General features: G+C 41.8%; 1 long non-coding RNA gene across 1 annotated transcript in view; it reads right to left on the bottom strand.

Moving 5' to 3' along the window:
• The window catches only part of LOC118920124 (uncharacterized), a 28,834-nt gene extending 20,246 nt beyond the window's left edge, over positions 1-8,588 (bottom strand). The window contains exon 1 of the long non-coding RNA XR_008997712.1: positions 8,433-8,588. This is a non-coding gene — a long non-coding RNA (uncharacterized LOC118920124). The remainder of the gene's footprint in view (positions 1-8,432) is intronic.
• Positions 8,589-12,996: the final 4,408 nt, after the last annotated feature.

The following is a 12,996-nucleotide window of genomic DNA, read 5'->3' as shown; positions in this document are numbered from 1 at the left end:
CAACATCCCCTTTAGCAAAAAGGATTGTTGTTCTCTCATTTTTCCATCTAATCTGTGTAAATTGATGTTTCATTGTGTTATCCTGATTGCGTATGAGTTTGAACCTCTTTTCATACATGCGTTGCCACCTGGAATTGCTTTCTGTGAATTGCCCGTTCATATCTTTGTCTCAGTTTTCTGTTGTGTTTATCACTGATTTATTTGTTTTGTAAGAGTTCTTTGTATATTATAGCTATTCGCCCTCTGTCTGATCTCTGAATTGCCAGTCCTCCCCTGCTCCTCAGTCTAGTATTTATTTGCTGATCTAGTTTATGGTCTCTTTCCAAACAAAAGCTTTTCATTTTATTTGGTCAAATATGTATCTATATCCTTTATAGCTTCCAAGTTTCCAATCTTCATTAAAAAGCTCTCACCCACCACAGATTTTACATGTGATGCTCCAATATTATTGCTGTTTTTTAGGATTTTAATATACCTAGAATTTACTTTTGCATATGAGGTAAGAGAAGGATGTATTTTATTTTCTTTGGCTGGATTTATCTTTCTTTTTTATCTTCTGGTAGTCATTCTACCATCCTTATTTAATACCTAATCCATCCCCAGTGGATTGAAAAATCACTTTTTAATGTGATTTTTGTTGAGGTATAATTTATACACCATAAAATTCACCCATTCTCAGTAATTGAATAAGTTGATAGAGTTTTGGATTCTCTATCACCACAATCCCATTTAGAGCATTTCTATCAGCCTGAAAAGTTTTCATGTGTTTGTTTACCCACTAGCCTAGGCAACCACAGATCTGTTGTATGCATCTATATATTCCCTTTTCTAGATATGAAAAATCACTTTTGTCCTACTTGAAACTATAAATACATGGTTAGTTCTGTTCATGGCTCTCTATTTTGTTACATTCATTCATTTGTCTGTCCTTCAACCCAATAGAAGTATGAGCAAAGAATATAGTTTTTGAAAAGAAAATAGAAATGGCTCTTTAAAAGATGCTCGATCTCACTAAGAAGAAAAAGTACAAATGAGAACATTTTTCACCTTTTGAATTGGCAATAATCCAAAAATTTGGTAACACATCATATTGTTGAGGCCATAGGCAAACACATTCTTATTCATTTCTGGTAAAAGCATAACCCCTTGGCATAACCCATATATAAGGCAATTTGGCAATATTTCAAATACATATTCCTGGCAATTGTACTTCTGGGAAATTATTCTATAGATTTATTTTCAGTAAGGAGAAAAGGTGTTTTGTATACACACATTGCAACACTGCTTGTAGTAACAAAATATTAGAAAGAACCTCAACATTCCATAATAGGGGACTAGTTAAATAAATCTGGTACATTTATACAATGGACCATGAAGCAGCTACATAATAAAGGACAAAAAAATCTCTTCTTATACTACAAGTATCTTAGGAAGCAGAGAACAAGATTCAGAGTGCATAATATTTTACCTTTTATGTAAAAATATGGAAAAAGCAAGATTCTGTATTTGTATCTGCATATATATAGAGAGAAATTCTGGAAGTATATACAGATGGCATGGATAAGATGGAACTGGGCAGGTGTGGCACAAGGATGGGAGAAAAGCTTTCACTGTATACTTTTTCCCCTTAATTTTAATTTATATTAAATCTTTACCTATTCAAAATTTTCTCTTAGCTACTCCCAGGCATTCATCCTTCTGTATAACTTTTAAGATAATTTTATCCAATTCCCACCTTCCCAATACTGCTGTCATTCCAATTGTAATTTCATTAAATTTATAACTTAATTTTAGGAGAATTAACTTATAAATAATGTCTTCTCAACCAAGATCATGAATGTTTTTCCCATTTGTTAAGATTTTGGTTTAGATACTTTGTTAAGATGTTATAGTTTTATTTAAGTGTCCCTCTTATTAAATTTATTTCTAAAAATGTTTTGACTTTATTGTGAAGGAAACATCTTTCCCATTTTCTCTTTCAGGTACTTATTGACAGAAGAGAGAACACATTCAGTTTCTTTATTAATTCTGGCATTATTTTACGAGACCATCTCGGGTTTCCTAGGCATCTAACCATATCATCAGCAAACAGGAGTATTTTAGACTCTTTCAACATTCATGCCAGTTATTTCATATTCTGTCTCAATGCATTTTTTTAGAATTCCAAAACAAGGTTAACAAATAATTAAGATTATGGCTTTAAAGTTCTTGATTTTAATTATGGCTTTAGACTTTTCCATTTAGGTTAATACTAGGTTTATCCATATGCAATTGTTTTATAGGTCTAAAGAGTTTAACAGTCATTTCATGTGATTCAATATAAAATATTATTTTTGTTTTCCACACCTCTTTACCTAAGGGTTGCTTTTTTGTTTTAGAAATTTAGCTAAATATTACCAAATACGTTTTGGCATTCATTAATAGGGTTCTTTGGTTTTTCTCTTAATATTTTGGTAGACTTTTACATTGGAGACCACAATGAACTACACATTCCAGTATTTCCATCTCTATGTGGTTCCTTGTGCAACTTCAGTCAATTGGATGTTAACAATCACAATGCAATCAGAGCTTGATAAGCACTTGCACATGGAATTGGTCTTCTTGGAACACTCCCCCTTAGGAGCCAGTCACTATGCCATAATGAAGCTTGAACTGAATTACTAAAGGATGAGACGACACCTTGGATGTTCCAGCCCTAACTGAACTCCCAGAGACAACCACACGAGTGACTCAGCTCCACCAGATAGAGCGGAACCTCCCAGCTGCTGGATTTCATCCAAACCACAGAACCATGAGAAATTAATACATTGTTATTTATATAAGCACAGGTTTGGGGGTCATTTGTTAAGCATTAACAGATAATTGGAAAAGTGTTATAGTAATAATTATGTTAAGATTTTCTGATACTAAGTTAATCTTGAATTATTAGAATAAATGTCACTTAACCATGCATTTTTTATTCTTTTGATTCATTGCTGGATTCCATGGGCTGATACAAAAAATTTTTTTTCACACACAATTGATCGATTCTATTAGTACTAAATAATGTAAATTTTTACGCTTTTCTATGGCCTACAATTTTTAGGTAACAAGTAATTAGTCTTTAAAAAAATTTTTTTTATAGAAATAGAACATTGTGTAAGTCTCAGGTGTAACAATGTATTGATTTGATACATTTATGTACTGTGAGATGATCACCACCATAGCATTAGCTAACACTAATTACCAATTTTTTAAATGTAAAACTCAACTGTGGCACTATTTGGTACTAATGCCTATTTCAAGGGTGGTTTTAAAGTCACCTTTATCAGCTCCTCTCTGATAATTGATATTTATTTGATTTTTCTAGTTCTTTTTTGATTACTTTGATGTTTTATTTAAAAATCATACATTTCCTTTATGTTTTCAATTATGTACACATTTATGACTTAATCTTTTCTGTATATGTGATTTTGTTTTTTTTATTTGTAAATGTACATCTTTTGCTCTCTTTTATCCTTAATAAAGATCGTGCAATGTTTATTAGTCTTTTCAATTAATTCAATTTTGGATTTATTTATCCTTTCATCATTTTGCTGATTTCCACTTCAGTAACGTTAGATTTTGTCTTTATTAATTTCATGTTCTTAGTTTCATTTTCATCTTATTTTCTTACTTTTTAAAAACTTAATTTCAGGTTCTAAAGCATTAATAAAATAAGCACCCAAAATATGAATAGCTGAGTAACAATAATTCTTGACTAAAATAGGAACTCTTCCTTCAGAAGTAAATAGAACATAGTAATACAGAATGGACATCTTTTTGCTCCTGGATTATGCATCCCCTTGTTTTTGGCAACCGAAATCAGTTTTGCCTGGGGACAACCTCTCCCTCATCCTCACTCTAGATCTCAGCTCCAAGCCCAAGGTGGAGGCACACGGCTCAAGTCTAGCTAGTCAGAGTTCCTCATCTATCTGGCCACTGTTATTTTTCCACAGATGGGCACATGCTCCAAAACGGGCCCATCAAATCTTTAGTTTGCTAGAACTACTGGGGAAAAAGTCTCTCTGTCCTTCTGAGGTTTCAGATGCTATGAAACAAAGTCTGGAGCTGCTGGAGGCTGTCTTTGCTGCCGCTGGAAAGAGCCTGTCTGAGAATGAGTCAACACAGAGCAACACAGAGACAAAGACATGGATTCTTAATGATATCTGTTAAATCCTCATTCATCATGTCTGGAGATGAATCACCTGCTTTGAACATTCTAGTTATGTGAGAAAATTCCCACATTTGTTTGTTAAGTTTGATTTGGGCTTCTGTCATACTCCAGAGGGGGAATCCTGGTAGACACAGACCATGTGGTCCCTGAATATCCCTTGGCTGAGGAGGTCAAATCACCACTGGCAGTTGAAGAGGAACAGAATACGCACCTTCAAAATATGCTCCTTTGGCATAAGGATTATTTTAAGCTGAAGGCGTTTAAGACCCAGCAGACTCAGGAAAAGTTTTTACCTACACTTCAACTGCCTAAAATAAATTAAAGGGGGCCTGTACAAGGAAGACAGCTTTTAGAGAGCTATTACCAGAGATACCTTTTCATCTGAGAGACTTATTTGCATGGTAAGGCAGCCATTTGTTTACCTAACTTTCCATCTTCTCATCTTCCTGTGAATTGCCTTCCTTCCCTTTTTAAGCCCCGGATGGACCCCTATCCCTTTCCCTTGCTCAGTATGGTATATAATCCTCAGTTGCCTGACTGCCTTTCAGTTACGTAGCTTTCTTACTTATGTGCATAATTAATTTTATTTTTCTCCTGTTCATCTGTCTTTTTATTCAGCCAAGAACCTAGAAGGGTAGGAGGAAACTTATTTCTCCTCATTTACATGGTCACCCTCCACACTTTCGGTCTCTGTGTCTCCGCATCCTTCTGGCTGCATCCCTCTCCGTTCCTAACTTTCTCCTTCTTGGAAATGCCCACTCCTTTGGCCTCTTTGGCATGCAACTTCCACCTTATATGGCTCTCCAAGTCTTCTGGTTGTCCATTAAACGTTGGTATTTTTTAGTCGTAATAGAAAAAAATAACATTTTTTACTTAAAAGTTGGCTTGAATTTGAACTTTTTGACTTGGAGGAAATTCAGAATTGCTTAATATGTTGGTTACAGAACCACCTCGGTAATGGGCCCATTTGCGTAGAAAGGCAGGAAGGCTGCAAAGAGGCCAGTCTGACCAGGGTTAGAGGGTCTTTGTTAGGGTGGAGTAAGAGGGAGGCTAAGGAAGGAGCTGTGGTCAGGGTGCAGAGGGCCTAGAAAGCTTGGCTAACCAGCCAGGAGGCCGTGATCTGAACAGAATCAGACATGTATAGCCTTTGTGGTACTTGCAGGGTGCAGTAGGACAAATATAGCATATTTTTATTGGAGGGTCAATTTTACTCAAAGTTGAGGAGTAAGATTCTGCTCCCAGTTAGGATTCTATTGTGTGGGTTTTTTTTCCCCACACCACCAAGCAATGCTCAGACATCAGGTAGGTATCCCACAGTTCAACTCAATTCTGACACTAAGTACTTGAAGAGAGTATCAGACCCTACAGGTTGAGGCCTCTGTCCTACAAGACTGCTGCCCCACACCCACTTCAGATGCCAATCGCAAGTCCAGATCGTCACCTGTGTTCTGACTGTCCATCTGTAGATTGGTTTCAACAAACCCCTCCGAGTTTTACTTACTATATTACCAGCTTAATATAAAAATATATAATTCAGGAACTGCCAGAAGGAAGAGATGCATAGGACAAGTATGAGGAAGTGCATGGAACTTCATGCCCTCTCTGCATTCTGCCATTCTCTCCAAATCTCCACATAGTCACCGACCTACCTGGAATCTCTCCCAACTCCATCCTTTCACAGAGACTTCATTAGAGTCATGATGGATTAAGTCATTGGCCATTGATGATTGCTTCAACCTCCAACCCTCTCCCCTCCCCAGAGGTTGGGGTTTGGGGGTGAGACTGAAAGGCCCAACTCTGTAATCAGATGGTTGGGTCCCCTAGCAACCAGTCCCCATCCTTTGGTTTCAAGGGGCTTTCAAAAGTTGCCTCATTAACACAACAAAAGAAACCTTTGTTGCTCTCATCGCTTAGGAAATTCCAAGAGTTTTAGGATCTCTGTGCCAGAAAAGGGGAGGGAGACCAAATAGATGTACTGCTATACTTCATATTACAAGTCACAGTATTGCAGAGAGAATAGATCACTTATAAATTAAAATGGATATTCTTCAGAGTGAAAAGGAGAGTCGATGTGAATCATTTAGATTTCAAAGAAATTTCATGCTTTCGCAGGCTGCTTCTACCAATGTACCCTTGATTTTCTGGTACAATTATGATGTAATTTATCCCATCTTAAGGAAAACCCTTTCCTGACCCAATATTCTCCAGCTATGGCCCCTTTAGTTGGCTTCCTTTATAGAAAAACTCTTACAAAGGTTTTGAAACTCATGTCTCCATTTACTGTCTCTACTTCTCCTCATCCTAGTCTCTCCTGAAACTGCCCCATCAGTCCTTTGCTACCACTTTGTTCTTGCCAAATTCCCCACTAGCTCCCATGTCACTAAGTCCAGTGATTAATTACCTACCTTCAGCTTATTTGACAGCTGCAGAATCTGATGGAGTCTCTTCTCCTGGAAACTCTCCTCTTGGCTTCCAGGACCCATATTCTGCTAGGGTCTCATCTCTTGCAGTGGCTCCTCCTGTACAGTCTCCTTTGCTGGTTCTTCTCATCCCCCAGACCACTTAGCATGGGGTCCCCAGGTCTCAGCCCTTTGATGTCTGCTCTGTCCACGTGTTCTGATGTCAGCCAGTCTCACAGCTTTAAATGCCATCTATATGCTGACAACTTCCAAATTTACATCTCCAGCCTGGACCTTTCCCCTGAATTCCAACTGCATACTTGACATACCCACTTGGATGCCTGATACACATCTCAGATTTAACACACCCAAAAAGGAAACTACTAATCTTCCCACAATAAACCTGTTCTTATCCCATCTCATTAAATGACAACTCCATCATTTATATTTTTAGGCTTCAAACTATGGACTTACTATTGATTCTTCTTTTATGCTCCACATCCAGTCAACCAGAAAATCATCTTGGCTTTATGTTCAAACTATATCCAGAATTTCCAGTGGACCACCCTGGTCTAAGTTGCCATCACCCATCACCTGTTGCTCATGTTACTATCTTAGGCTCCTTACTGGTCTCCTGGTTTCTGCCTTTGCCCCCTCTAGATGGTTCTCCACCCAGCAACCAGAGCGATCACTTCAGTACGTGTCAGTCGTGCCATTCCTCTAACGGGAGTTCTCCAATGGCTTCCCAGTTTGTTCAGGGTCACCCAAACTTCATCTGACGGTCCTCATGCCTTCATTTTGTCTGACTCTTCTCCTTACTCATTCCATGCCAGACACATACTCCTTACTGCCCCTTCAATACACTGGGCCTGCTCTTAGCCCAAGTTTCTTGCTTCTAGGATCTTCTTCCTCAGCTTTGCATATACGTTGCTCCTTCACCTTCTCAAATCTTGGCTTACATATCACTTTGCAACCCTTAAAGATAATTTTCTGGGTCTCTCTCTCTCTCAATACATATTTGTCTATCCAGCCATCTAACATGACAATACCAATGTGTATAGCTCATCTCTCTCTCTCTCTCTCTCTCTCTCTCTCTCTATATATATATATATATATATATATCAATGTTATTATATATGTTCTAGGAGCTTTCTTTCAGGAGCTTTGCATATGTTAATTTAATTCTTATGACAACCTTATGAAGTAGGTTAACTGCTATAGAAACCCATCCTAGACTCTCAGTATCTTAACACCATAAGAGTTTATTTTTCGCTCAAGCAATAGTTAAGTGCAGGTGCTTGGCAGGTAGCCTCCCACACTGGTGATTGAGGGGCCCAAGTTCCTTCCATCCAGTGGCTCCATCATCCCTCAGGGCTTCAAAGTCCTTTAGGCACCCTTAGCCAGCAGATGGGAAAAAGGAAAATGTGGACGATCACCCAGGAAGTTCCTATGGGCCAGGCCTGGAATTTGTGCATGTGGCTTCCGTTCCCATTCCATTTGCCAGAGAATTCAATCACACAGCAATCCTAAGAGCAAGGAGGCTGGGCTGGGAAGAACAGCGGCTGTGTGTGGACAGCTGGCACATGCGTGTCTCTGCTAAAGGCAGATGTTAGCCTGCTGTTGTACATGTGGGGCCACCCGGGTCTGGACGGGTAAGACACTTGCCCGAAGTTCTATCAGCAGCACGCTCCGCTGGAGCCAGGCTGCAAACCCAAGCTCTCAGCCTCCTGAGTACAGACTCCTTGTTACTGTAACTGTGACAATGTTCTACAGAGGGGAGGTCAAAGTGACAACCAGCCACCAAATAAATGGAAAGAAAAAAGGCAACAGTGACTCACCTGGGGTGCTCCCGTTTTCCTGCTCACTCTCAATCTGCTGTTTCCCCTGAGCATATGGCCAAGAGGGCCAGAAACTCAGCCACAATCCTGCCCCCTCCCTGCCATGCACTTGATAATCAGTGAGCAGGGCTCAGCAGTCCTCCCAGTGCAAATGCCTGTCACCGAGAACATACGGTCCTCTTAACAGGAAGTGAGCCCGCCAGGTGCGTGGGGGTATGAGGGTGGGGGTGACCTGGCGGAGGAGAGGGGCTGCTGACGTAAAGCCTTTCAAAGCAGTCCTTCTCAGCACCTTTACTTCCTCTCTGGGGCACCCTGTTCAGAATACCCCAGTGTGCTGCCTTACTTTAGGCTCTCTCATGGAGCCAGGGGGGCAGAAAGGGCCCGGAAGACTTTTCTTTTACTCTGTGTCTCCTCCCCGCCCGTGGAGTGACTTCAGGGAAGTTGCTCAACTAGGCTCTTTGAGCAAATGAGTTTAGATGTGTTCAAGATACACAGGGAGTCTGAGAACCAAAAGTATCTGATTAAAACTATAGATCCTCTACTCACAAAATGCATATACCCACCTAAGTTTGAAGACTTCCTGAAGGTGACCCCTGAGCAACTCGTTAAGATCAGCTCAAGTCCAGGCACTCTTTAGGTCTAATACTCTTTGTTTTCCCAAAGCACCAAAGCCAGCAAGCTCCCCTTGGCTCTGCTGCCTCCTATGGAAGGAAACCTTCCCAGCACCGTCTAGGTCCCTGTGTCAGCCTCCCTGTGGTCTGCTTAGTCACATAAAGCCCTGCCCCTCCCCACCACCCAAGGCCTCTGGTTGCCTGGAACTGCGCCCCAAGAACTGCTGGCAGTCAGTCTTCCCCACAGAGCCGGTCAAAGTGTGAGTCATGGAGATGCCTCTTATGAATCACAGGTAGCATTTACTTGACAAAGGAGGTTTAAGAGGCCTTGTTTCCCTCTGTGCCAGCTAATCTTTAAAATTTTGCTTCTGAACTGTCAGAGAGGGTTTCTGTGCATGGAAGCCCTTCAGTTGCCCCCCTGGGATGGAGGACAAAGCTGGCTGTGGGAGTCCTGCAGCTGTCCTGGGCACAGGAAGGCCAGGGGCTACTTGTCAAATGTAAGAAAACTGTAAATACTGTAAAAAAATAAGAGCCTCCTAATTGAAAGGAAGTCTGGATGTTGTCGTCAGGCTGAGGAATAAAAAAGGCCCAGAAGGAACCTTTCTGCCTCCTTCTGAACCTTGAGTATTCCCTGCTGACGTCCAGGGAAAAGCCAGAACTTGGCATTCCAAGACCTCTAACACAGGCTCCAGTTTTCCTTTCCCACAAACCTGGGCTCCAGTTAGCCTCTGTCAGTGACAGGGAACGTGCCTCCGGCCTCTCTAGGCACATGCTTGCATCAGACAGTTCTCTGTCAGATTGCCTCTGTCAGATTCCTTCTGCTCAATCCTGTCCTTTCTTCAGGCCTGCCTCAAATGTCAGATCCCCCAGGAGACTGTTCTAGGCCATTACTAATATGAATAAGCATAGTTGCTCTTTATTGAGTGACTGCCTTATGCCAGGTTCTTCACAAACCTTGTCACAATTGATTCCCTCAACAAGCTTGCAAGGCAAGTATTCTATTTTAATTGGGTTTGAAGGGGTTAATTAAATCTCCTAAAGTCATGCAGCTGGTAAATGTCAGAACAGCAACTCTTGTCCAGTTGATTTCAAAACCACTGTGATACACTGGTGCATGCATGCATGCCTGCAGGTCTCTCCACCTACCAGCTACCCTCCATCAATCCATGCAACTGACCGACTACCCATCCTTCTGTTTCTTCCCCAAGTGCCTACATGTAGCAAGGCAGCTCTCTCTCCCAAAGTCCTGTGGGCTTCTTCCTAAGGCAGCCCAGTGTAGTGCTTCTTTCCTAACATGGATGTTATCTTTTTAATTAGATTGGAAGCACTAAGGAGAGAGACCAGGTGTCCTTCGTAAAGCCCACTACAGCTCTTTGGGCAGACTGGATGCTAACAAGTTGTTAAGGTTGGAATATTTACCCTGCTTTTATGGGCAGGCTGAGAAAATAGCAGTCATATTTCCAGATGATCAGCAGCCAGGAGGCATTGTCTTCAGGTAGCCAGGGCCAGGGAAGGCCACTCAAGAAAGGTCAACAGATGAAGGGCCTCTTGCCAGAGGCCTGAGCAAGAATCTCCTGGAACCCAAAACAACCATAGATTTATGCTCCTTTAAAGCCTTGACAGGTATACACTGCTGTTAAGAAAATCCTGCAGTGAGCACAGAACTTCAGTTTTGAGATTGTCATTACAGCAAACAGTGTTCAGTTTCATAGGTAACCATAATTCTTTTTCTTTCCATCCTGTCTGCCCCTTAATGTTACAATGGGATCACTGATACTGGAATACAAATCCAAAATATGCTTCGATAACATCCAAAGTAGCATTTTAAAAAGCTCCCGGAGACCCTATGTAGCACAAGGAAAAGGAAATGATAAAAGTGGCGGTTGTCTGAACCTGACTCGGTTCCTGTTTATGCAGACAGCTGCACAGGGCAGCAGGCGCCTTAGTCACACATGCACACGCATACTGCATGTATGCGTGTTGGGTGGGTGGTGCAGAGTCCAACCACACACCTGCTCCCTGCCAGGCTGAGCTCTCCTCCCTCTGGTCCTGGCCATTCTACATGCATCTTCTTCCTACCCTGAATTCTGACCTTCTGTGTACTGGAATGCTTCCTCCACTAGACTGAACTTCTTGAGGGCAATAAGCATGTCGTTGTCATCACTGCCATTGTCGTGCTGATAGTGAATATTGTTCAGACCTTGTGTTAACTGCTCTACATGCATTATTGGAATCCAGCCAAAATAACTGCATAAGGTAGGTGCTCTCAGGGCCCATTTTGATTCTCTGAAGTCCCAACATGCATAGTTCAGCAAGGTCTATCTTATTGTAAAAGCTCTTTAAAAAAAAAAGATATTTAGCAGAAATATTTTCCCCTTTTAGTGCAAAAGAATTTCTCATCCTTGAGACATAAACTTTTGGAATGAAATTGTGAAGATTGCCAAGGCAGTGTCAAAATATATCTAGAGGGGTGGAGAGGTAAAAGACAGTCAGACCTGGGTGTCAACCTGCCTCCAATAGGCTATGCGACTGTGGGCCAGTCCTCTAACCACTGAGCCTCAGTCTTAACAAATGTGAGGTAGGGTGACAAAATGTGGCTCATGGTGGTATTGGGAAAACTAGGGAGAATGTAGGCACTGGGATGTAGGCAGTGGGTAGTCATGGCATGTGGCACAAAGTAACTGTTTAATAAATTGTGGTCATTATTACCATTATTTTAATGGTTAATACCTTCAATATTAGAGAGTAATACAAGCTGTGGTTTAGCCTGAATTTAAGTCAAGGCTGTTTTTAATTCTCTACAAATAATTAGCCCATGTTCCCCAAGGCAGATGACTATTTCCCCCCTCAAAAATTTTCAGAAAGTGCTTAGCATTAGAACATGAACTTCCCATATAAGAGGTATAAAGATACTCAAACATGTTTTGATCTAGGGTTAAGATCTTTCACATCTTTAGAAGATTCATGGGGTCCATTATAGATTGGGGTCACCATGAAAACTCCTGTACTGGGTCAAGAGTTAACATGACCACATGGAGCTCTCGCTCTGCAGCAGCTGGACACCTTAGGAGCTCTACAGGCAGAGGGAAGCAGAGACAGACAGCCCTTAGAAATGTCTCTTGGGTCCATCGAAGCACAAACGCCGGGAATGCCCGTAACAGGGTTTGTGTTGTGTTGTAGTGGAAACTGGGTGGTGTGCCCAGTGGGTTGCTAGCCAGGCATTTTTCATAGCTGCAGGGGGCAGCATGATGATGAGGTCAACTCCAGTGCAGGAGCCCAGGCTGGGCCCTGCATGCCTGCCAAGTGCCTGGAGCAGTCAGGAGATGGCACTGGGACTTGGAGATGAGAGGCTTACACAACAGTCTTGAATCTCTCCCAGGCTACCCCACACCAGATTTCTAGAGCACAAAGATGCTAGCAAAGACACAACCTCCAAGATTCTGTGCTGGTGGAATCACCTGGGGCTAAAGGATCCTTGCTCTGTGCTGTCAGCCACCACCGCCTTTGTCTCAGCCTGGGCAGAGGGGAAAGGAGAGGGTCAGTCTCCTTCTCCACAACGTAGTGTGAACAAGTTCATTCGGGCTGCTTTCTATACTTGGTAAGGATGATGAAGGAGTTCTTTTTGAGTGTTGAAAACAGGGGAGGCAATTTGAAGCTAACAAGTGGCTCAAAATCACACTAATAGCACACAGGGCTTCCAGAAGGAAGGGGTGTGAGCTCAGCTCTGACTTGGCTCCCACGTGACCAGTACCAAAGTCTGGGAGCATCCTCTTGGAGACAGGAGCCACCAGAAGATGCACCCCAGGAGCATTTCTGCCATGGCCAGGGAGCCACACCTCTTAGGTGAAGTTGGAGGAGCACCCATTTCTCTAAATTAAAACCTGTAAAGAGCATACCTTCTTAATTTCTTCACCCCAGCTCCATCCTCTGTCTCATTTCTCATCCATCTAGCT

This window comes from Manis pentadactyla, chromosome 5 (assembly GCF_030020395.1).
Source record: "Manis pentadactyla isolate mManPen7 chromosome 5, mManPen7.hap1, whole genome shotgun sequence".
Lineage (NCBI taxonomy): Eukaryota > Metazoa > Chordata > Mammalia > Pholidota > Manidae > Manis > Manis pentadactyla.
The sequence above is the reverse complement of the archived record's forward strand: the minus strand, read 5'-3'. Positions and strand labels throughout refer to the sequence as shown.